Source organism: Aotus nancymaae, unplaced genomic scaffold (assembly GCF_030222135.1).
Source record: "Aotus nancymaae isolate 86718 unplaced genomic scaffold, 86718_ANA_hifiasm-v0.15.2.pri h1tg000015l_1, whole genome shotgun sequence".
NCBI classification, from domain to species: Eukaryota; Metazoa; Chordata; class Mammalia; order Primates; family Aotidae; genus Aotus; species Aotus nancymaae.
The window spans coordinates 10,320,822-10,341,896 of record NW_026988427.1 but is presented as its reverse complement, the minus strand read 5'-3'; the positions used below and the strand labels follow the sequence as shown (position 1 = coordinate 10,341,896).

Genomic DNA, 21,075 nt, shown 5'->3' with positions numbered 1-21,075 from the left:
CCCAGCTACTCAGGAGAGTGAGGCATGAGAATCACTTGAACCTGGGAGGCAGTGGTTGCAGTGAGCTGAGATCACACCATTGCACTCCAGCCTGGGCGACACAAGGAAACCCTGTCTCCAAACAAAAAGAAAAAAAATTTAGAATTCAAATGTCAGTGTTCACAAACAAACCCTCATGCTCATTGTTTAAAGCTTTCTCTTCTTGTCATGAGGACACTCGAGCTCAAATCAACCCCAAGAAGGTTGCCTGATAGACATGGAATTAGAGCCCAGGAATATTTTAACCAAGACAGTAATTCATACTCATTCTTTCTCTCTCCACAGTGGGTCTATTTTATTAAAGTCAATTTTCAGTGAGGTATGGTGGCTCATGCCTGTAATTCCAGCACTTTGGGAGGCTGAGGTGGGCAGATCACTTGAGGCCAGGAGTTCAAGACCAGCCTGGCCAATATGTGAAACCCCGTCTCTATTAAAAATTAAAAAAAAAAAAAATTAGCTGGGCATGGTGACATGTGCCTGTAATTGCAGCTAATTAGGAGGCTGAGGCAGGAGAATCACTTGAACCCAGGAGGCGGAGGTTGCAGTGAGCCAAGATCACACCACTGCACTCCAGTCTAGGTGACAGAGGGAGAATCTGTCTCGAAAACAACAACAAAAAAAAACGTATTTCAGACAGATCATAGGTGACCACCAGGAATGGTATACAACTTCTCTTATTTCATGGACTTCCAAAAAGAGAAAGCTACGAAACCCAAGGAAGTCATTCATTTTTTCTTTTTTTAGTTCTCCCCTACTCCTCAATGTCCTTATTTGATTATTTGAATAAGAAAAGTTAGGAGAGATGATGCATAATTCCCACTTAGCATGCATGTTAACTCCTTTCATAAGAAGACCTTGATTTTGAGGACATTTAATGAAGACTTCAGAATTTAAAGATTTACAATAAAAAAAAATGGCTTCTGGTTCCTTTGAGGATCCCCATCTCAGTCACTGAAAAGATGAAGTTTGGAGCCCATGAGGAAGGGGAGGGTGTGCCACCAGGTCCCAACAGGTCTGACTCGAAGGACATAAAGTTTATTCTGATGGCAGAAAGGAAAGGAGAAGAACACCTGAAGATTTTTCCACATCACAAGCATTCGTACCACACTGGGGCTGTGAATCACAATGGGTGTGAATGTCAGTGGGTCTTTTCTGGCAACTGAGAGGAATATTCCCCAAACCAAGGAAGCTAAATCTTGTTTTTCCCCATGAAAGTTTCAGTCTGGCTTCTGAGATACTCTGTTAGTGATATGTGCCCATCCCTGAAACAACATGGTGTTTGTTCTCTGTGCTAATACAGCTTTAAAAAAAATGTTGACTGGGCGCAGTGGCTTATGCCTGTAATCCTAGCACTCTGGGAGGCCAAAGCTGGTGGATCATTTGAGCCCAGTTCAAGACAAGCCTAGGCAACATGGTGAGGCCTCGTCTCCGCAAAATGTACAAATATTAGGTGTGGTAGTGGGCACCTGTAGTCCCAGCTACTCGGGAGGCTAAGGTGAGAGGATCACCTGAGCCTGGGAGGTGGAGGCTGCCCTAAGCCTTAATCACACCACTGGATTTCAGTCTGGTGACAGAATGAGACCCTGTCTCAAAAAAAAAAAGGTAAACAGCTATTTTTTTTTTTTTTTAAAAGCACACACCAGGAGGCTGAGGCAGGAGAATTGCCTGAACCCAGGAGGCGGAGATTGCGGTGAGCCGAGATCGCGCCATTGCGCTCCAGCCTGGGTATCAAGAGTGAAACTCCGTCTCAAAAAAAAAAAAAAAAAAAAAAAAAAAAAAAAAAAAAAAGCACACACTAAGAGAAATCAAAGAACAAGAAAAAAAAAAGCACACACTTCACTCAGCACCCCATTTTCCCCTCTTTTTTGCAAGTTGCCTTTTCAGGAAGAACAAATTTACCATCTCCTCTTTGGTTCATAATTCATTTTGCCTTTTTCTTTTTTTTTTTTTCTTTCGCCCAGGCTAGAGTGCAATGGTGCAATCTCGGCTCACTGCAACCTCCACCTTCCAGTTTCAAGTGATTCTCCTGCCTCAGCCTCCCGAGTAGCAGGGATTACAGGTGCCTGCTACCACACCTGGCTAATTTTTGTATTTTTAGTAGAGACGGGGTTTCACCGTGTTAGCCAGGCTGGTCTCCAGCTCCTGACCTTGTGATCTGCCTGCCTCGGCCTCCCAAAGTGCTGGGATTACAGGCACGAGCCACCGCATCCAGTGGTTCTTTCTTCTTTAGCTCGTACATCATTGTTTCTTGGCGACAGGAGTACATGGGATGTGGAGCAAAGGGGTGGCATTTGTGGTAACCTAGGCCAGGGCCCATTGCTTCTGTCCCTAAGCTGCTCTCAAGCAAATGTTCCCTAAAATTAATTCCGTGGATGTTCCTTGGAATCTGCAGGTACTCTATGAAAAAAAAATTAAATTTTCCATTTTAATTTCAGGAAAAAAATCTCAAAAGTCACTTTGGGAAGCTGAGGCAGGTGGATCACTTGAGGCCAGGAGTTCAAGACATGCCTAGCCAACATGGCAAAAACCCATCTCTACAAAAAATACAAAAATTAGTTGGCCATGGTGGCACATGCCTGTAATTCCAGCTACACAGGAGGCTGAGACATGACAGTTGCTTGAACCCAGGATTACAGGCGTGAGCCACCATGCCTGGCCCGACTCACTTTTTTACATAGCTTAGTCTGCCTGACCAAACAACCATATAGTGGCTAACATTTCAAAATGTTAACCTGCCAAATAGTCTTGTTTAAATACATATAGGCCAGGCGCAGTGGTTCATGCCTGTAATCCCAGCACTTTGGATGGCTAAGGCAGGTGGATCACTGAGGACAGGAGTTCCAGACCAGCTTGGCCAACATGGCGAAACCCCATCTCTACTAAAAATACAAAAATTAGCCTGGCATGGTGGTGGACCCTGTAATCCCAGCTACTCAGGAGGCTGAGGCAGGAGAATCGCTTGAACCTGGTAGGCAGAGGTTGCTGTGAGCTGAGATCACACCACTGCATTCTAGCCTGGGTGACAGAGTGAGACTGTCTCAGAAAAAAAGAGGCCAGGTGCGGTGGCTCACGCCTGTAATCCCAGCACTTTGGGAGGCCAAGGCGGGTGGATCATTTGAGGTCAGGAGTTGGAGACCAGCTTGGCCAACATGGTGAGACCCCCTGTCTCTACTAAAAAGACAAAAATTAGTCAGGCTTGATGGCGCACGCCTGTAATCCCAGCTACTTAGGAGACTAAGGTAGGAGAATCGCTTGAACCCATGAGGCGGAGGTTGCACTGAGCTGAGATCGCGCCACTGCACTCCAGCCTGGGCAACAGAGTAAGACTCCATCTCAAAAAAAAAAAGAAACATAAATGTTAATTTGACTTTTTGGTTTGTATTATAGGTAAAATTATAAACATATGGTTTTATATTGACATGAGAGCTATAAATTAATTTATAGTGGGTTTATGTTTATATACATTGATTTATTTTTTAATTTATTTTTTTGAGACCATGTCTTGCTCTGTTGCCCAGGCTGGAGTGCAGCAGCACGATCTTGGCTTACTGCAACCTCTGCCTACCAGGTTCAAGCGGTTCTCCTGCCTCAGCCTCCTGAGTAGCTGGGATTACAGGGCCCACCACCATGCCTGACTAATTTTTGTATTTTTAGTAGAGATGGGGTTTCACCATGTTGGCCAGGATGGTCTGGAACTCCTGTCAAGTGATCCACCTGCCTCAGCCATCCAAAGTGCTGGGATTACAGGCGTGAACCACTGCGCCTGGCCTATGTATATTTAAACAAGACGATTTGGCAGGTTAATATTTTGAAATGTTAGCCACTATATGGTTGTTTGGTCAGGCAGACTAAGCTGTGTAAAAAAGTGAGTGGGGTCAGGCACAGTGGTTCAAGTCTGTAATCCCAGCACTTTGGATGGCTGAGGGTGGATCACTTGACAGGAGTTCCAGACCATCCTGGTCAACACAGGGAGATCCCATCTCTACAAAAAAAAAAAAAAAAAAAAAATGAGTAGAAGTGCCTGATCAAGAAAGGGAGGATTAAGCAGATGTCAGTTGGTTCTGAAAGACAGGAAGAGCCACTACACTTCAAACCCAGCTCAGGATGGCATAAGGTGAAGCAATACTCTTTTCCTCTCCTTGGGTTGACATCCCTATATACTTTCCTTGAGGTAGTTTCAGTATATCTCTGTTTCTTATTATTTTCATTATTTTGAGACAGAGTGTCACTCTGTCACCTTGGCTAGAGTGCAGTGGAGTGATCTTGGCTCACTGCAACCTCCGCCTCCCGGGTTCAAATGATTCTCCTGTCTCAGCCTCCCGAGTAGCTGAGATTAGAGGCATATGCCACCATGCCGGCTAATTTTTGTATTTTCACTAAAGACGTGGTTTCACCATGTTGGCCAGGTTGGTCTCAAACTCCTGACCTCAAATGATCTGCCCGCCTCTGCCTCCCAAAGTACTGGGATTACAGGCATGAGCCACCGCGCCCGGCTTTTGTGAGGTTGTCAACATACGGAAAACTGAAGACGTGCTAAGAGTGAGTTACTAAAATGGTGGCTTATCTTAAATCTTTCCATGGCACCATCCTTTCTTTCATCCTGTCATCCTTGTATCTCTGCCCTGACACCTAATCTCACTTCAGGAAACATCACAAATTGAAAGTGCAGATAACCTCGGATTATATTATTCTGGACTGTGCGACGAGGCTGCGCAGGCTGCTGGGCCGAGCCATGACTCCGCAGGAACTGCGGCGCCGGCTCACCCAGCGCGGTGCAGTGCACGCCAGGCCGGCCAGGCGCCCGCTGTGGGTTCTGCTCATGCCCGTCGGGGCCCGCGTTCGCTGCAAACGGCCCTCGTTGGCCGATCGTCGGACTCCTACCCCTTCTGCCAGCTGGCATTTGCCCCGTTAGCGAAGGGCGCGCGAAGGGTCCCGGGCCTCGGCCCCAGGAGCCAGACGGGTGAGGGTCACCGGGGGTTGGATTGGAACGCCCCCGAAGGCACCAAGGCAACGGGGCGGGGGAACGCCTGCTGAGTCCGCCCCGCCCCGGGACGCGCGCGCCCGGTGGTCTCGATCCAGCGTGGCCCGCCCCTCACCTCCCGCCCAACCAACAGCAACTTCCTGCCTCACTCCCGGCCAATCCTCACACTCCACGAAGAATAGCCGTAGGGGGTGTACGGGAAGGTGCGTAGAGCGATGCCCACGCCGGCCAACCGGATGTCGGGGCTTGCGCGAGAGGGCGGGACTTGGCGCCGGCTGTGGCTACTCAGGGGCTAGGGGCGGACGCAGGGCCGGGCTTCGTGCGGTGGGGCTTGCTCGCGCGGCAGCGGTGGCCGAGGCCTCTTGGTTCTGCGACACGTGACGGTCGGGCCGCCTCCGCCTCTGTCTTTACTGCAGCGCGGGGCCAGGTGTGCGGGCAGGACGAGGCACGGGCACCCCTTCTGTCCCCGGGAGGCTGGAGGTGAGACGGGAGACCTGAGCGCGTCCTCAGGCCTGTGAGGACCCGAGGTGGCTGGGAGCGCCGCTGCGGCTGAGGGGTCGGGCGTGGCCGGGGACTGAGGGGTCGGGCTGGCTCTCGAGGGCCCAGGCCCCGGCCGATGCGCCGGCCGTGAGCGGGGAGGCCCGAATCTGGGCCTCTTTGGTTGGGGAGCCGGCCCAGGCCGCGCCGCCGGGGTCGGGAGGCGTGGCAGGTGCCTTACAGCCGCCTTTGACCGCTGGGAAAGCTGACTTATACCTATGGCTTTGCTTCTAGGGCTTTCTTAGGCCTCTTTGCCGGCTGCCTGGGCAACCGGGAGGTGGGCTGGAGTAACCGGGTAAAAGTGTAGAATGGAATCCGGCCTACTAGGTACTCCTGGTAGTGGGGAAGGGTGATGTTAGATCGAGAGAGAATGTTTAGGATTAGCGTTACAGTTTAATATTTGAAAATCCAGAGCGAAGACTGGTCTCCAGCTGCCTGAAGAGAAAGGGGAATGTACTAGAAGGAGAACACGCAGTGGTTGAGAAACTTAACAGTTACAGCACCTATTCGGGAGGGGAGTCTGCAGTCGGAGATTGACAGGGCGTTAAAAGCAGGAAAGCACCCCAAAGTTCCTCTAGTGCATCTCTTTACAGTGGAGGCCTAGGGGTATGAAATGACTGGCCCAAGGTCATGCGATTAGTTTAATGCTGGTGCTGGGATTATAGTTCAGGGCTGGGCAATGCAGTGGTTAACGTGAAGGCCCTGGCTCAAGCCTTTCGTTGATCATTTGTTGCTATGTGAACTTCGGCACTTTTCTTACCCTTTGTGCCCCCGTTCTTGTCAAGTAATGGATATAATAATACCTGATGGATTTGTGAGGATTAAGATAAGTTACAAAATAAGACAGGGAAGTTCGACATTTAGTAACTGCTCCATATTTACTGCAATACATCATAATCTGGAAGGCGTTGAACCACTACACTGCCATCCTAGTCTTTGAACTGGTTAAGTCCTGTTTCTCAGGACCTGAAGTCACAGTTAAGGTGATGGAAGAAACTGGGCATTGTGTATTAACTGCTGGGCATGACACAAGTGATTGCTGGTTGAGGGAAGTTAAACTGAGCTTAATATTAAAAGCTTGAGAGGAAAAGATGAACCACAGTTAAGTCTTTTTACCACTAATTTACGAAATGGAAGATTTCACTTATTTTTTAATAAGTAGAGTTTTTTTTTTTTTTTAAGGGGAAAGAATTTTATTGATCTTTAAAATAATTCTGTATCTCAGTCTTTTCCCAGCATTGTTTGAGGGTCATGAATAGAATCAACTGCCATGTTGATCAACTGTTGTACATTCGGTATAATTATACTTAGAGCAGAGGTAAAGGACTATGGGAGTTCTCCTTTGCATCAACCAGGGTGCACAAACCAGCCAGGTAACTGGATCATGAGAATGCTCGAGTGAACTGTGTGTTGGGGTGAATGTTGCACAACAGAAATTTTCTGACCTATCTGCAAATGGATGTCAGCATTCCCCCACACCTTACTATCTTGACTCTACAGTTCATTTAGCACATTATCTTCTTAGGGCCACAAGGGGTAAATGTTTTGACAGAAGTCGTTGCTGCTGTTTTGGCAGTCACACTATTGCATCCTTTTAGTTAGAGTTCTCTTTGCCCTGGGAAGACAGCTTAAGGGGATGAAGTGGCAGTTAGTGAGCATGAATTGCAGGCTCATGAGACTTGAATTGTGGGCCCAGTGTGGTAACTAGTTTTTGTTCCACTTTGGTTTCCATAACTTTAAAATAGGAATGAGAAGTCTCCTTGGTACCTCACCTTTAGGGGGCAGATCAAATGGCGAACATGAAACTACTTTAAAAAGTATAATGAGGCCGGGGCGGTGGCTCACGCCTGTAATCCCAGCACTTCGGGAGGCTGAGGTGGGCAGATCGCAAGGTCAGGAGTTCAAGGCCAGACTGGCCAACATGGTGAAACCCCGTCTCTACTAAAAAAATACAAAAATTAGCTGGGCATGGTGGCTCATGCCTGTAATCCCAGTTACTTGGGAGGCTGAGGTAGGAGAATTGCTTGAACCAGGACCCAGGAGGCGGAGGTTGCAGTGAGCTGAGATCACGCCACTGTACTCCAGCCTGGGCTACAGAGCGAGACTCTATCTCAAAAAAAAAAATGTTTAATGAATTGGCTGGGCACAGTGGCTCACACCTGTAATCTGAGCACTTTGGGAGGCTGAGGTGGGTGGATTACTTGAGACCAGCAGTTGGTGACCAGCCTGGCCAACATGGTGAAACCCTGTCTCTACTAAAAATACAGAAAAAAAATTAGCTGGGTGTGATGGCAGGTGCCTAATCCCAGCTATTCAGGAGGCTGAGGCAGGAGAATCACTTGAACCTGGAAGGCAAAGGTTGCAGTGAGCAAAGATTGCGCTATTGCACTCCAGCCTGGGTGACAGAGGGAGACTCCATCTCAAAACAAAAAAAAGTGTAATGAATTGTGCAAATAGAATTGGCAGTTTATAACAACTTCTAGGAAATAATAAAAGTGCCTAAACATGGCCAGCCATGGTGGCTCACACCTGTAATCGCAGCACTTTGGGAGGCTGAGGCGGGGAGATCAAAAGGTCATGAGATTGAGACCATCCTGTCTAACACAGTGAAACCCTGTCTCTACTAAAATTACAAAAAATTGGGTGTGGTAACACACGCCTGTAGGAGGCTGAGGCAGGAGAATCGCTTGAACCTGGGAGGCAGAGGTTGCAGTGAGCTGAGATCACACCACTGCACTCGAGCCTGGACAACAGAGTGAGACTCCATCTCAGAAACAAAACAAAACAAAACAAATAGCTTATGGTAAAACTTGTCAGGAAAGTCCTGGTTGAATGCTTTGTTACTGCAGCAGATGTATTTTAAAACTGAACTATATACTGTAAACATTATTTCAGAATTTCATTTTTTAAAGAATTTAGGCCAGGCGTGATGATGGCTCACTCCTGTAATCCCAGCACTTTGGGAGGCGAGGTGGGTGGATCACCTGAGGTCGGGAGTTCAAGACCAATCTGACCAACATGGAGAAACCCCGTCTCTACTAAAAATACAAAAAATTAGCTGAGCAGGGTGGCGCATGCCTATAATTCCAGCTACTTGGCAGGCTGAGGTAGGAGAATCACTTGAACCCGGGAGGAGGAGGTCGTGGTGAGCTGAGATTGTGCCATTGCACTCCAGCCTGGGCAATAAGAGCGAAACTCTGTCTCCAAAAAAAAAAAGAATTTAAAGAATTGTCAGCATATGATTTCTGGGTATTCACACCTTAAACCTACTGTAAAGTTTACAAGGAGAAATGAAAATGCTTTGGAAAAATCAATTCTAATGTTCTTGTTAATGGAAAACAAAATCTAAAAATGTAAGGCAGTATAGATTTATTTGTCTATTTTATTTTGTTTTTAGAGACAGGATCTTGTGCTGTTGCCGAGGCTGGAGTGCAGTGGCATGATCATAGCTCACTGGAACCTTGAACTCCTGGGCCAAGTGATCCTCCTGCCTTGGCCTTCCTAGTAGCTGGGATTACAAATATGAGCCACGTCACCCAGCTTAGATTTATTTTTTTTTTAATTTAATTTAATTTATTTATTTAATTCTGACTTTGAGACAGACTTCTGCTCTTGTTGTGCAGGCTGGAGTGCAATGGTGTGATTTCGGCTCATGGCAACCTCTGCCTCCTGGGTTCAAGTGATTCTCCTGCCTCAGCCTCCAGGGTAGCTGGGATTACAGGCTTGTGCCACCATGCCCAGCTAATTTTGTGTTTTTGGTGGAGACAGGGTTTCTCCATGTTGGTCATGGCCGGTCTCCAACTCCCAACCTCAGGTGATCTTCCTCCCTCGGCCTCTCAAAGCACTGGGATTATAGGTGTGAACCACTGCGCCTGGCCTATTTTATTTTATTTTATTTTATTTTATTTTTGAGCTGGAGTTTAGCCTTTGTCACCCAGGCAAGTACGATGGCGAGATCTCAGCTCACACTGCAACCTCTGCCTCCCAGGTTCAAGCGATTCTCCTGCCTCAGCCTCCCGAATAGCTGGGATTGCCGTACCCGCCACCACACCCAGCTAATTTTTGTATTTTTAATAGAGACGGGATTTCACCATGTTGGCCAGGCTGGTCTCAAACTCCTGACCTCAGGTGATCTGCCCACCTCAGCCTCCCAAAGTGCTGGGATTATAGGAACCATTAAATTTAGCATTTAAAGAACCATTAAAATTTAACAAAATGTGTTACTGAGTAATACCTAGTAATAATAAGAATCACTGCTAACATTGAGTGTATGCTGTAAACCAGGCACTATTGTAGTACTTTATATACATATTGTTCATAAAATGATTTTAAGAGGTATATATTGTCGTTACTATTTTAGATACAACAAAACCGAGGCCCAGAAGTTGACAAGTTACTCAGTAATTAACCAGTGTTCCTTGAGCCAACTTGTGTTCTTGTTCATGCACACTACTGTGTGTTTCCAGTTGTGACCTTGTACAGATTACGTAACTTCTCTTAGTGTTAGTTTCCTCACCTGTGAAATTGGAAAGGTGGAACCTTCTGGGGTTCTTATGGGGAATATTAGACTACTTACGGTGCCTACAACCCACAAGACTTAACATCTTAAAAGGATGTATTTGGTGAATGAATAGTTTACCTGAAGGACTGCCTCATTTTAAAAATAATGCACTGCCTATTTTACTTAATTTTTTTCTTTTTCTTTCTTTCTTTCTTTTTTTTTTTGAGACAGGGTCTCACTTTGTTGCCCAGGCTAGAATGCAGTGGTTCGATCATGGCTCACTGCAGCCTTGATCTCCCAAGGCTCAGCTGATCCTTCTGCCTCAGCCCACCCCCACCCAAGTAGCCAGCACAAGTGGAGGGTGCCACCAGGACCTGGCTAATTTTTGTGTATTTTGTAGAGATGAAGTTGTGCCTTGTGGCCCAAGCTGGTCTGGAACTCCTGGGCTCAAGCGATCTGCCTGTCTTGCCTCCCAAAATGCTGGGCGGGATTGCAGGCATGAACCACCATGCCCAGCTATCACTTAATATTTTTTATAAAACAAGAACGATGCCAGGTGCAGTGGCTCATGCCTGTAATCCAAGCACTTTGGGAGGCCGAGGCAGGCAGATCACGAGGTTAGAAGTTTGAGACCAGCCTGGCCAGCATAGTGCAACCCCGTCTCTATTAAAAATACAAAAATTAGCCGGGTGTGATGGCACGGGCCTGTAGTCCCAGCTACTCAGGAGGCTAAGGTGGGAGAATCGGTTGAACCTGGGGGTGGAGGTTGCAGTGAGCTGAGACCACGCCATTGCACTCCAACCTGGGTGACAGTGAGATTGTCTGTCTGAAAAAAACAAAACAAGAATGTTAAGTCATTTCTTCTGTCTCTCTTAATAATTTCTCAGGGTTAAAAGGAATTAGAGCTCAAATTTCATTTCTTTTTCTTTCTTTCTTTTTTTTTTGAGACAGAGTCTCGCCCTGTTGCCCGGGCTGGAGTGCAGTGGCACAATCTTGGCTCACTGCAACCTCCACTTCCTTGTTCAAGCAATTCTAGTGCCTCAGCCTCCCAAGTAACTGGGATCACAGGCGTGTACCACCATGTCTGGCTGATTTTTGTGTTTTTAGTAGAGACAGGATTTTGCTATATTGGCCAGGCTGGTCTTGAACTCCTGGCCTCAGGTGGTCCCCCCACCTTGGTTTCCCAAAGTGCTGGAATTACAGGCGTGAGCTACTGCACCCAACTCAAATTTGTTAACTTTTATTTATTTATTTAGAGACAGAGTCTCACTCTGTCACCCAGGCTGGAGTTGCAGTGGTATGATCTTGGCTCACTGCAACCTCTACCTCCTGGGTTCAAGCGATTCTCATGCCTCAGCCTCCCAAGTAGTTGGGATCATGGGTGTGTGCCATCACGTCTAGCTAATTTTTGTGTTTTTAGTAGAGATAGGGTTTTGCCATATGACCAGGCTGGTCTTGAACTCCTGGGCTCAAGCAATTCTCCCACCTTAGCCTCCCAAAGTGTTGGGATTACAGGCGTGAGCCTTTTTATTTTTATTTATTTTATTTAATTTTTTTTTGAGACAAAGTTTTGCTCTTGTTGCCCAGGCTGGAGTGCAGTGGCATGATCTCTGCTCACTGCAACCTCCTACTCCCAGGTTCAAGCGATTCTCCTGCCCCAGCCTCCCAAGTAGCTGGGATTACAGGCCCGTGCCACCATGCTGAGCTAATTTTTGTATTTTTAGTAGAGATGGGCTTTCACCATGTTGGCCACAATGGTCTCGATCTCCTGACCTTGTGATCCGCCTGCCTCAGCCTCCCAAAGTGCTGAGATTATAGGTGTTAGCCACCAGGCCTGGCCTATTTATTTATTTTTGAGACAGGGTCTTATTCTGTTACCCAGGCTGGAGTGCGGTGGCCCCATCATAGCTCGCTGCAGCCTCGAACTCCTGGGCTGTGGTCCTTCTGCCTCAGCCTCTGCAGTAGCTGGGACTACAGGCATATACCACCACTCCTAGCTATTTTTTAAATTATTTTGTTTTACTTTGGTAAAGATGGGGTCTCCCTGTGTTGCTCAGGCTGGTCCCAAATTCCTGGGCTCTAGTGATCGTCTCACTTTCCCTTCTCAAGGTGCTGGGATTACAGTTGTGAGCCGCTGTGCCTGGCCTAATTGCCGGCTCTTTTGAGGGTCCATGTCTCTAGTAATTTGTAATTTTGCCAATACAGGAATTTTAAATGGGCACACTGTGAGACAGTTGTGTACCACTTGTAACTAGCACCCTCGTTAGGGATTATACAGCCACCCAGCATCTACATTCTAGTTCAGGGGGCTCTGCTGTAGAGTTTGAAGGTAGCAGGCTTACCATGATGAAAATTATGAGTTTGTGTCTCTAAGACGGAGAGAGAGAGAAAGAGAAAGATAGTGGCTTCTAAAAGAAAACCACCAAATGAAGGACTCCAAGAAAGTAAGAAAATGATGGCTTTCAAGCAGAAAATAAAAGTATGAGGGAAACTGCAATAATGGCATTCAGGAAGCAGGAAAACTCGCCCTGGAGAAGCTCGTCTGTCTTAGTGAGCATGAGCTGTGAAGTAGAATTGTAGGAAATATGGTGTTTCTTTACCAGAGGAAAATGTTAATTAGTTAAAATGTAGTTTCTTAGGATTCAAAATCGAGAGACTACTTGCTTTGTGGCTTTGGGGTATTGGGGACTGTACTGTTTGTTTTTAAAGCATTGTTGCTTTGTTTTTGGGCTACTTGTTATATATTTCCTTTTCATAATCTTAGAAAGCAATGGATGACATCAAAAAAAAGTATGCTGTCTGCTTAGGAGTCTGTACGATGAATACAAATGAAGACTTAAAATGGGAAAAAAAACTTATGAAACCTTTTCAGACATTAAAATACATAAAAAATCGGCTGGGCATGGTGGTTCACGCCTATAATCCCAGCACTTTGGGAGGCCAAGGTGGGCAGATCACTTGAGGTTAGGAGTTCGAGACTAACCTGGCTAACATGGCACAACCTTGCCTCTACTAAAAAAAAAAATTTTTTTTTTCTTCAAAAATTAGCTGGGCATGGTGGTGGGCACCTGTAATTCCAGCTACTCGGAAGTCTGAGGCAGAAGGCCAGGGAAAAAAATATATTTTTCATATATATATATATATATATATATATGAAAAATCATTTTGTGTCTTTAAGACTAGAATTAGCAAGCAGGGTATATTTATTGTATTCGGAATTAGAAACCTTGGGTTCTTGTCCTAATTCTGCCAATAGCTCTGTGATTTTTGGCAGATCATTCTTTGGACCTCGGTCTTTCTCAAAGGGAGTCAGACAGCATTCTTTATTTTTTATTTATTTATTTTTCACCATGTTGGTCAGGCTGGTCTTGAACTCCCAACCTCAGGTGATCCGCCCGCCTTGGCCTCCAAAGTGCTTGGATTACAGGCATGAGCCACTACGCCCGGCCAGACAGCATTCTTATAGCATATTTCAGCCACAGGATTTTTTAATGAGGGGATGGAGGAGCTCAGTCAATTGAAGCATAATAATGGAACATCCTTTTTTTTTTTTTTTTTTTTTTTTTCAGACGGAGGAGTCTCACTCTGTTGTTCAGGCTGGAGTTCGGTGGCACGATACTGGTTCACTGCAGCCTCCACCTCCTGTGTTCAAGCAGTTCTGCCTCAGTCTCCTGAGTATCTGGGACTGTAGGTGCATGCCACCACGCCCTGCCTAATTTTTTTATTTTAGTAGAAACGGGGTTTCACCATGTTGGCCAGGCTGGTCTCAAACTCCTGACCCCGTGATCTGCCCTCCTCGGCCTCCCAAAGTGCTGGGATTACAGGCATGAGCCACTGTGCCCGGCCTTTTAAAAAAAAAAAAAAAGAAAAGAAAAGGCAGCTCAGTGTTGTGGCTCATGCCTGTAATCTCATACACTTTGGGAGGCTGAGGTGGGAGGATCACTTGATTCTGTCTCTACTAAAAATACAAAAAATTAGCCAGGCATGGTGGCAGATGCTTGTAATCCCAGCTATTTGGGAGGCTGAGGCGGGAGGATCACTTGAACCACGGAGGTGGAGGTTGCAGTGAGCTGAGATTGAACCACTGCACTCTAGCCTGGGAGACAGACTGAGACTCCGTCTAAAACAAAAATAAAAAACAGAAACTTGAGCTAGGCACGGTGGCTGAAGCCTATAATCCCAACCACTTGGGTGGCTGGGTGGCTGAAGTGGGAGGATCACTTGAGCCCTGAAGTTTGAGGTTGCAGTGAGCTATGATTGAGCCACTACACTTCAGTCTGGGTGAAAGAGCTAAATCCATTCTCTAAAAAAACAAAAAAACTTTATTTTTTAGAAGAGTTACAGATTTGTAGAAAGATTACGAAGATAGTATAGAGGATTCCTATATACCTCACATCTAGTTTCCCCTGTTATTTGCCACTTACATTAATATTGTACATTTGTTATAATTAGTGAGCAAATATTGATATCAGTATTGACGATATTTATAACCAAAGACCATACTTCATTCAGATTTCCTTTGTTTTTCCCACTGTCATTTCCTGTTCCAGAATACCAAATTACATGCAGTTTCTTAGACTCCTCTTGTCTCCTCAGATTCCTCTTGGCTATGACAGTTTTTCAGACTTGCCTTGTGTTTGATGACTGTGACATTTTAAAGACATGGATCTTTGGGAGGAAGACAACAGGGGTTAAATTGCTGTCTTTATCACATTGTGTCAAAGGTACATACCATCAATAAGACTTGTCACTGCTGATGTTGACCATGATCATCTGGGTGAGGTAGTGTTTGCCAAATTTTCTCTGCTGTGTTTTCCCTCCCTTTCCATAGCCCACAGGTAAGCATCGGGATTGTGCTCCACCTCCTTGACAGCAGGCTGTCTGCCTAAATAACCTGGAATTTTGCATGGGAAATTGATCCCTCTTTATGTAATTTTTCATTCAGTTATATATTTGTGTGAGTATAGACTCTTGGGTATTTATTTATTTATTTATTGGTGCCCTGACTCGAATACGGGTATTTATTTTATACTCTTTGTTGTTGGTGGTTTTTCTTTGATAGGGATGGGGTTTCCATATTGCCCAGGCTGGTCTCGAACTCCCAGGCTCACGGGATCCTCCTGCCTTCGCCTCCCAAAGTGCTAGGATCATAGGCATGGGCCACCATGACTGGCCTGTATGCTTTGGATTACAATCCAGTGCCACTTATTTTCTTGCTCAGACTGTTCCTGTTCTGGCCATTGAGAGCTCTTTTAGTAGGCTTTGTGACGTACCCCCATGATTGTCGGTTTTTATTGTTGTTAATGTTATTATTTTTGAGCACTTCTTTATTTGCAGTACTACAAGATACTTCAGGCTTGGCAGGGTTTTTTTTTGGATTTTTTTTTTTTTTGCTTTTTATAGAAATAGAAACAAGATCTTACCATGTTGCCTAGGCTGGTCTCAAACTCCTGGGCTCAAGTGATCCTCTTGCCTTGCCTTGACCTCCCAAAGAGCTGGGATTATAGGTGTGAGCCACTGCTTTGGCCTTTCAGAATTGTCTTGTAGATTTCCTGCTCCAGTGCTAGAATCAGTCATTTCTCCAAGGGGCTTTGTTCCCTCTTTTTGGAGAATGGTATTAGAAACTAAGATCTTGGTATTAGGTATGTTTATTGCTACTGGAATATAGGTTCTTCTTGGCTCTGCTAGCTCAAAGGAAGGAAATACATGTGTGTGTCCTACCTGCCATGTTTGCACATATCTATAAATATTTCTGTCTGTAACCCTGTGTATATTAAGCTGAACATGAGTTCATACTGATGTCTTTAATTCTCTTCTATTACCTGGTAAATTCCTCTAGCCTCCTTCCCTTCTTTATCTGTAAATTCCCCCTCCAACAGTGAGAAAGTGGCTCCCACCACCCATTTACTTAGTTGTTCAGTTACAATATACATGCATAGCAGTATCAGGATTATTAACCCGTATACTCAAACAGTGCTTTTTTTTTTTTTTTTCCTTCTGTAGCGACAGGGTCTCACTATGTTGCCGAGGCTGACTGGACTTGAACTCCTGGGCTCAAGTAGTCGTCCCACCTTGGCCTCCCAAAGTGTTAGGATTGCCTGGCCAGAGCACTGCTTTTGTACAATCTAGTTTTACTGACTCTACTCATTTCCAAAGTTACTTAAGTGAGCACCTTTTACCTCTGCCCTCTTCAGTGAGGTTGTTTCATAGATTTGTAATAGATTTTTGTCACATTCTGTGTGCTATCCTTGGATCATTTGACCTTATAAATAATTTTTAAAAATATTTTATACATTCACATTCACTTTCTCAACCAGGCATGGTGGCTCACACCTGTAATCCCAGCATTTTGGGAAGCCAAGACGATCAGATTGCCTGCGCTTAGGAGTTCAAGACCAGCCTGGGCAACATGGCGAAGCCTCGTCTCTACAAAAAATAAAAAAAGTTAAAAAAATTAACTCTGCTATAAAGTTTTATGGGTTTGTAGAAATGTATGATGTCATGTATCCACAATTATAGTATCATTAAGCATAATTTTACTGCCTAGAAAATTGCCCTGTGCAGAAAAAAGAAAATTGCCCTGTGCTTTTATCTATTCAGTCTAACTCCCCCTCCCAAGCCCCTGCCGACAGCTGATCTTTTTACTGTCTCTATAGTTTTGTCTTTTTCAGAATGGTATATAATTGGATTTATATAGCACGTCACTTTTTCAGACTGGCTTCTTATACTTAGGAATATGCATTTAAGATTAATCCATTTTGGCCAGGCACAGCGGCTCATGCCTGTAATTTCAGCACTTTGGGAGGCTGAGACGGAAGTATCACTTGAGCCCCGGAGTTTGAGACCAGCCTGGGCAACATAATGAGATTTCATCTCAAAAAATTGTTTTGGCCGGGTGCGGTGGCTTACACCTATAATCCCAGCACTTTGGGAGGCCAAGGCAGGAGGATCACGAGGTCAGGAGATAGGGATCATCCTGGCTAACACAGTGAAACCTCGTCTCTACTAAAAATACAGAAACTTAGACCTGGTGCAGTGGCTCACGCCTGTAATCCTATCACTTTGAGAGGCTGAGGCGGGCGGATCACAAGGTCAGGAGTTCAAGACCAGCCCTGCCAATATGGTGAAACCCCGTCTCTACTAAAAATACAAAAAAATTAGCCAGGCATGAGGGCGTGTGCCTGTAGTCCCAGATACTCGGGAGGCTGAGGCAGGAGAATTGCTTAAACCTAGGAGGCAGAGGTTGTGGTGAGCCCTGATCAAGCCACTGCACTCCAATCTGGGTGACAGAGTGAGACTCCATCCTCAAAAAAGAAAAAAAAAATAGCTGGGCATGGTGGTATGCGCCTGTAGTCCCAGCTACTCGGGCAGCTGAGGCAGGAGAATTGCTTGAACCCAGGAGGCAGAGGTTTTTGTTTTGTTTTTTTAAAGTGCCCAGGTGTGGTGGCACATGCCTGTAAATCCCAGGTACTCAGGAGGCTGAGGTGGGAGGATTGCTTGTGCCCGGGAGGTGGAGGTTGTAATCAGCTAAGACCATGCCATTGCACTCCAGCCTGGGCAACAGAGTGAGACCCTGTCTCAGAATTTCTTTTTTTTTTTTATGGAGTCTAGCTCTGTCACCAAGGCTGGAGTGCAGTGATGTGATCTTGTCTCACTGCAACCTCTGCCTCCTGGGTTCAAGCGATTCTCCTGCCTCAGCCTCCCTAATAGCTGGGACTACAGGTGCGTGCTGCCATGCATGGCTAATTTTTGTAGTTTTAGTAGAAATGGAGTTTCACCGTGTTAGCCAGGATGGTCTTGACCTCCTGACCTCGTGATTCATGCCCCCTTGGCCACCCAAAGTGCTGGGATTACAGGCGTGAGCCACTGTGCAGGCCAAAACAAAATTTATATTTTTAATTTAAAAAAGGGCAGGAAGTGGTGGCTCACGCCTGTAATCCCAGCACTTTGGGGGGGCCGAGGCAGGTGGATTGCCTGAGCTCAGGAGTTCGAGACCAGCCTGGGCAATATGGTGAAACCCTGTCTCTACTAAAATACGAAAAAATCAGCCGGGCATGGCAGCGTGCATCTGTAGTCCCAGCCACTAGGGAGGCTGAGGCAGGAAGAATTGCTTGAACCCGGGAGGCAGAGGTTGCAGTGAGCTGAGATCACACCACTGTACTCCAGCCTGGGCAATAGAGCAAGACTCTGTCTCAAAAAAAAAAAAAAAGATAGCTAACTTTTTAAAATTGTTAAACAGTAATTCATTATATGAATGTATTACAGTTTGTCTATTTACCTATTGAAGAAAATTTTAGTTGCTTCTAGTTCTGGACAATTATGAATAAAGCTACTGTAAACATTAATGTACAGGTTCTTCTGTATCCATAAATTCAAATTCGTTCAGTACCCAGGAGCATGATTGCTGAATAGTATGGTAAGACTACATTGGCCTTTTTGAGAATCCACCAGACTGTTTTCAAAGTGACTGTACTATTTTGTATTTTCACCTGCAATCAGTGAGAGTTGTGTCACATTCCTGACAGTTTTTTGGATTTTAGCCATTCTAATAGATGGTAGTGGTACAAGTTGAATACCCATTATCTGAAATGTTTTGGACCAGAAGTGTTTCAGATTTCAGATTTTTCTGGACTTTGAAATATTTGTATTATACTTAAGGTTCAGCATCCCTTTCCAAAAATCTGAAATTTGAAATGCTGCAATGAGTATTTTTGTTGAGTATCAGGTCAGCACAGATTGCTGATTTCGGAGCTCTTCAGATTTCAGAATTTTGGATCAGGAGTATGCAACCTATATTGCAATGTTCCTTTACATCGCAATGCCTAGTGACAAATGATGGTGAGCATCTTTTTCTGTGCTTTTTGCCATTGGCACATTTTTTCTTTCTTTCTTTTGAGACAAGGTCTCATTCTGTCACCCAGGCTGGGGTGCAGTGGCACAATCTTGGCTCACTGCAACCTCCTCCTCCCAGGCACGAGTGATCCTCCCACCTCAGCCTTCTAAGTACTGAGACCACAGGCATGCACCTCCATGCCCAGCTAATTTTTTGTATTTTTGGTCAAGAAGGGGTTTCACAATGTTGCCCAGGCTGGTCTCAAACTCCTGAGCTCAAGCAATCCACCTGCCTCAACTTTCCAAAATGCTAGGATTACAGGTGTGAGCCACTGTGCCTGATCCATGGCATATTTTTTTTCATGGGGTTTCTGTTCAGATCTTTTGCCCAGTTTTTAATTGTTTTCTTGTTGAGTTTGAGTTCTTTATGTACTTTTAAACAAGGTGTTGTTTTGCAAGTATTTTCTTGCAATGTGTGAAGTTGTCCTTTTTTTGTTTTTGGGAGACAGAGTCTTGCTTTGTTACCCAGGCTGGAGTGCAGTGGTGCAATCTTGGCTCACTGCAGTCTCTGCCTCCTGGGTTCAAACCTGCCTCAGCCTCCTGAGTAGCTGGGACTACAAGTGTGTGCCACCATGCCCGGCTAATGTTTTGTATTTTTAGTAGAAATAGGGTTTCACTGTGTTAGCCGGGATGGTCTCGATCTCCTGACCTCATGATCCACCAGCCTCAGCCTCCCAAAGTGCTGGGATTATAGGCATGAGCCACTGTGCCCAGCCCCACACCCTCCACTTTTTTTTTTTTTAAGAGACAGGGTCTTGGTCTGGTCACCCAGGCAGGAGTGCAATGGCATCATCACGGCCTTGTAGCCTCCGTCTCCTGGGCTCAAGTGATTCTCTCACCTCAGCCTCCCAAGTTGCTGGAACTATAGGCATTTGCCACCACACTTGGCTAATTTTTAATTTTTTTTTGTAGAGACAAGGTCTGACCATATTGCTCAGGCTGGTCTCGAACTCCTGGGCTCAAAGGATCCTCCTGCCTTGGTCTCCCAAAGTGTTAAGATTATAGCCATGAGCTACTGTGCTCGGCTTACATTTTTTTTTTTTTTTCTATTTCCTCATCTTAGAAGATTTACCTTTTTTCTAAAAACTTAATTGGCTAAAATGGCAGCCATGGTTGTGAATCAGTGAACCATCTGTGTTTATGAAGGAGCCCCCTAATTCACCTTAATTCCGTTTCTTTTTCATTTTTACAGGGGTTGGGGAGGTGAACTTTGCCTGAAAAATACACATTTCCATTGTAAATAAGAGGTCAAAAATTTTTATTCATTAATATTTTTTTGAGACAGAGTCTTGCTCTGTCACCAGGCTGGAGTGCAGTGGTGCGATCTCAGCTCACTGCAACCTCTGCCTCCTGGGTTCAAGTGATTCCCCTTCCTCAGCCTCCCAAGTAGCTGGGACTACAGGCATGCACCACCATGCCAGGCTAATTTTTAGTATTTTACTAGAGTCAGGGTTTCACCATGTTGGCCAGGATGGTCTAGATCTCCTGATCTCATGATCTGCCCGCCTCAGCCTCCCAAAGTGCGGGGATTACAGGTGCGAGCCACTTCACCCAGCCTTATTTATTTTTTTAGAGACAGGGTCTTGCTCTGTCATCGAGGCTAGAGTGCAGTGGCGTAATTATTGCTCACTGCAGTCTCAAACTCCTGCGCTTACTGGTTCAGGTGATCTTCCTGCCTCAGCCTCCTGAGTAGCTGGAACTACAGGCAGATGATACTCAGCACTTTTTTTTTTTAATTTTTCATAGATACTTTGCGTTGTTGCCCAGGCTGGTCTAGAACTCCTGAGCTCAAGCTTTCCTGTTTCCACCTCACAGAGTTCTGGGATTACAGGCATAAGCCACCATGCCAACCAGAAGGCCAGAAATTGAGCTTAACTTTCTCTTCCTCCCTCCCTCCTTTCTCCCCTTCCCACTTTCCCCCTTCCTCCCCTCCCCTCCTTTGTAAGAATGTTGGGTATCTGAGTAGCTGGGACCACAGGCATGCTCCTCTTAACAGTTTTTAAACCTGCACTTCAGTAGTGTTAAGCATATTTATACATTGTGTGAAACATCATCTGGATTTCTCTAAAGAAAGTGAAATGAAGTATTTATTAGTTTGTGAATTGGTTATTTTACTTAGCATATT

The 21,075-nt window shown here is 45.5% G+C and overlaps 1 protein-coding gene across 3 annotated transcripts in view; it reads left to right on the top strand.

Annotated features, from left to right (window-relative positions):
* The window catches only part of CANX (calnexin), a 51,136-nt gene that overhangs the window by 6,094 nt on the left and 23,967 nt on the right, over positions 1 to 21,075 (top strand). Inside the window, exon 1 of one of the 3 annotated variants that reach the window (XM_012451499.2) lies at positions 5,364 to 5,500. The exons of 1 other annotated variant lie outside the window; for it this stretch is intronic. The gene's annotated coding sequence lies outside the window, so the exon portion shown is untranslated. Of the gene's footprint in view, positions 1 to 5,363; positions 5,501 to 14,766; positions 14,783 to 21,075 lie in introns of those variants that run through there. One more of the 3 variants, XM_064376622.1, reaches the window with a different exon arrangement.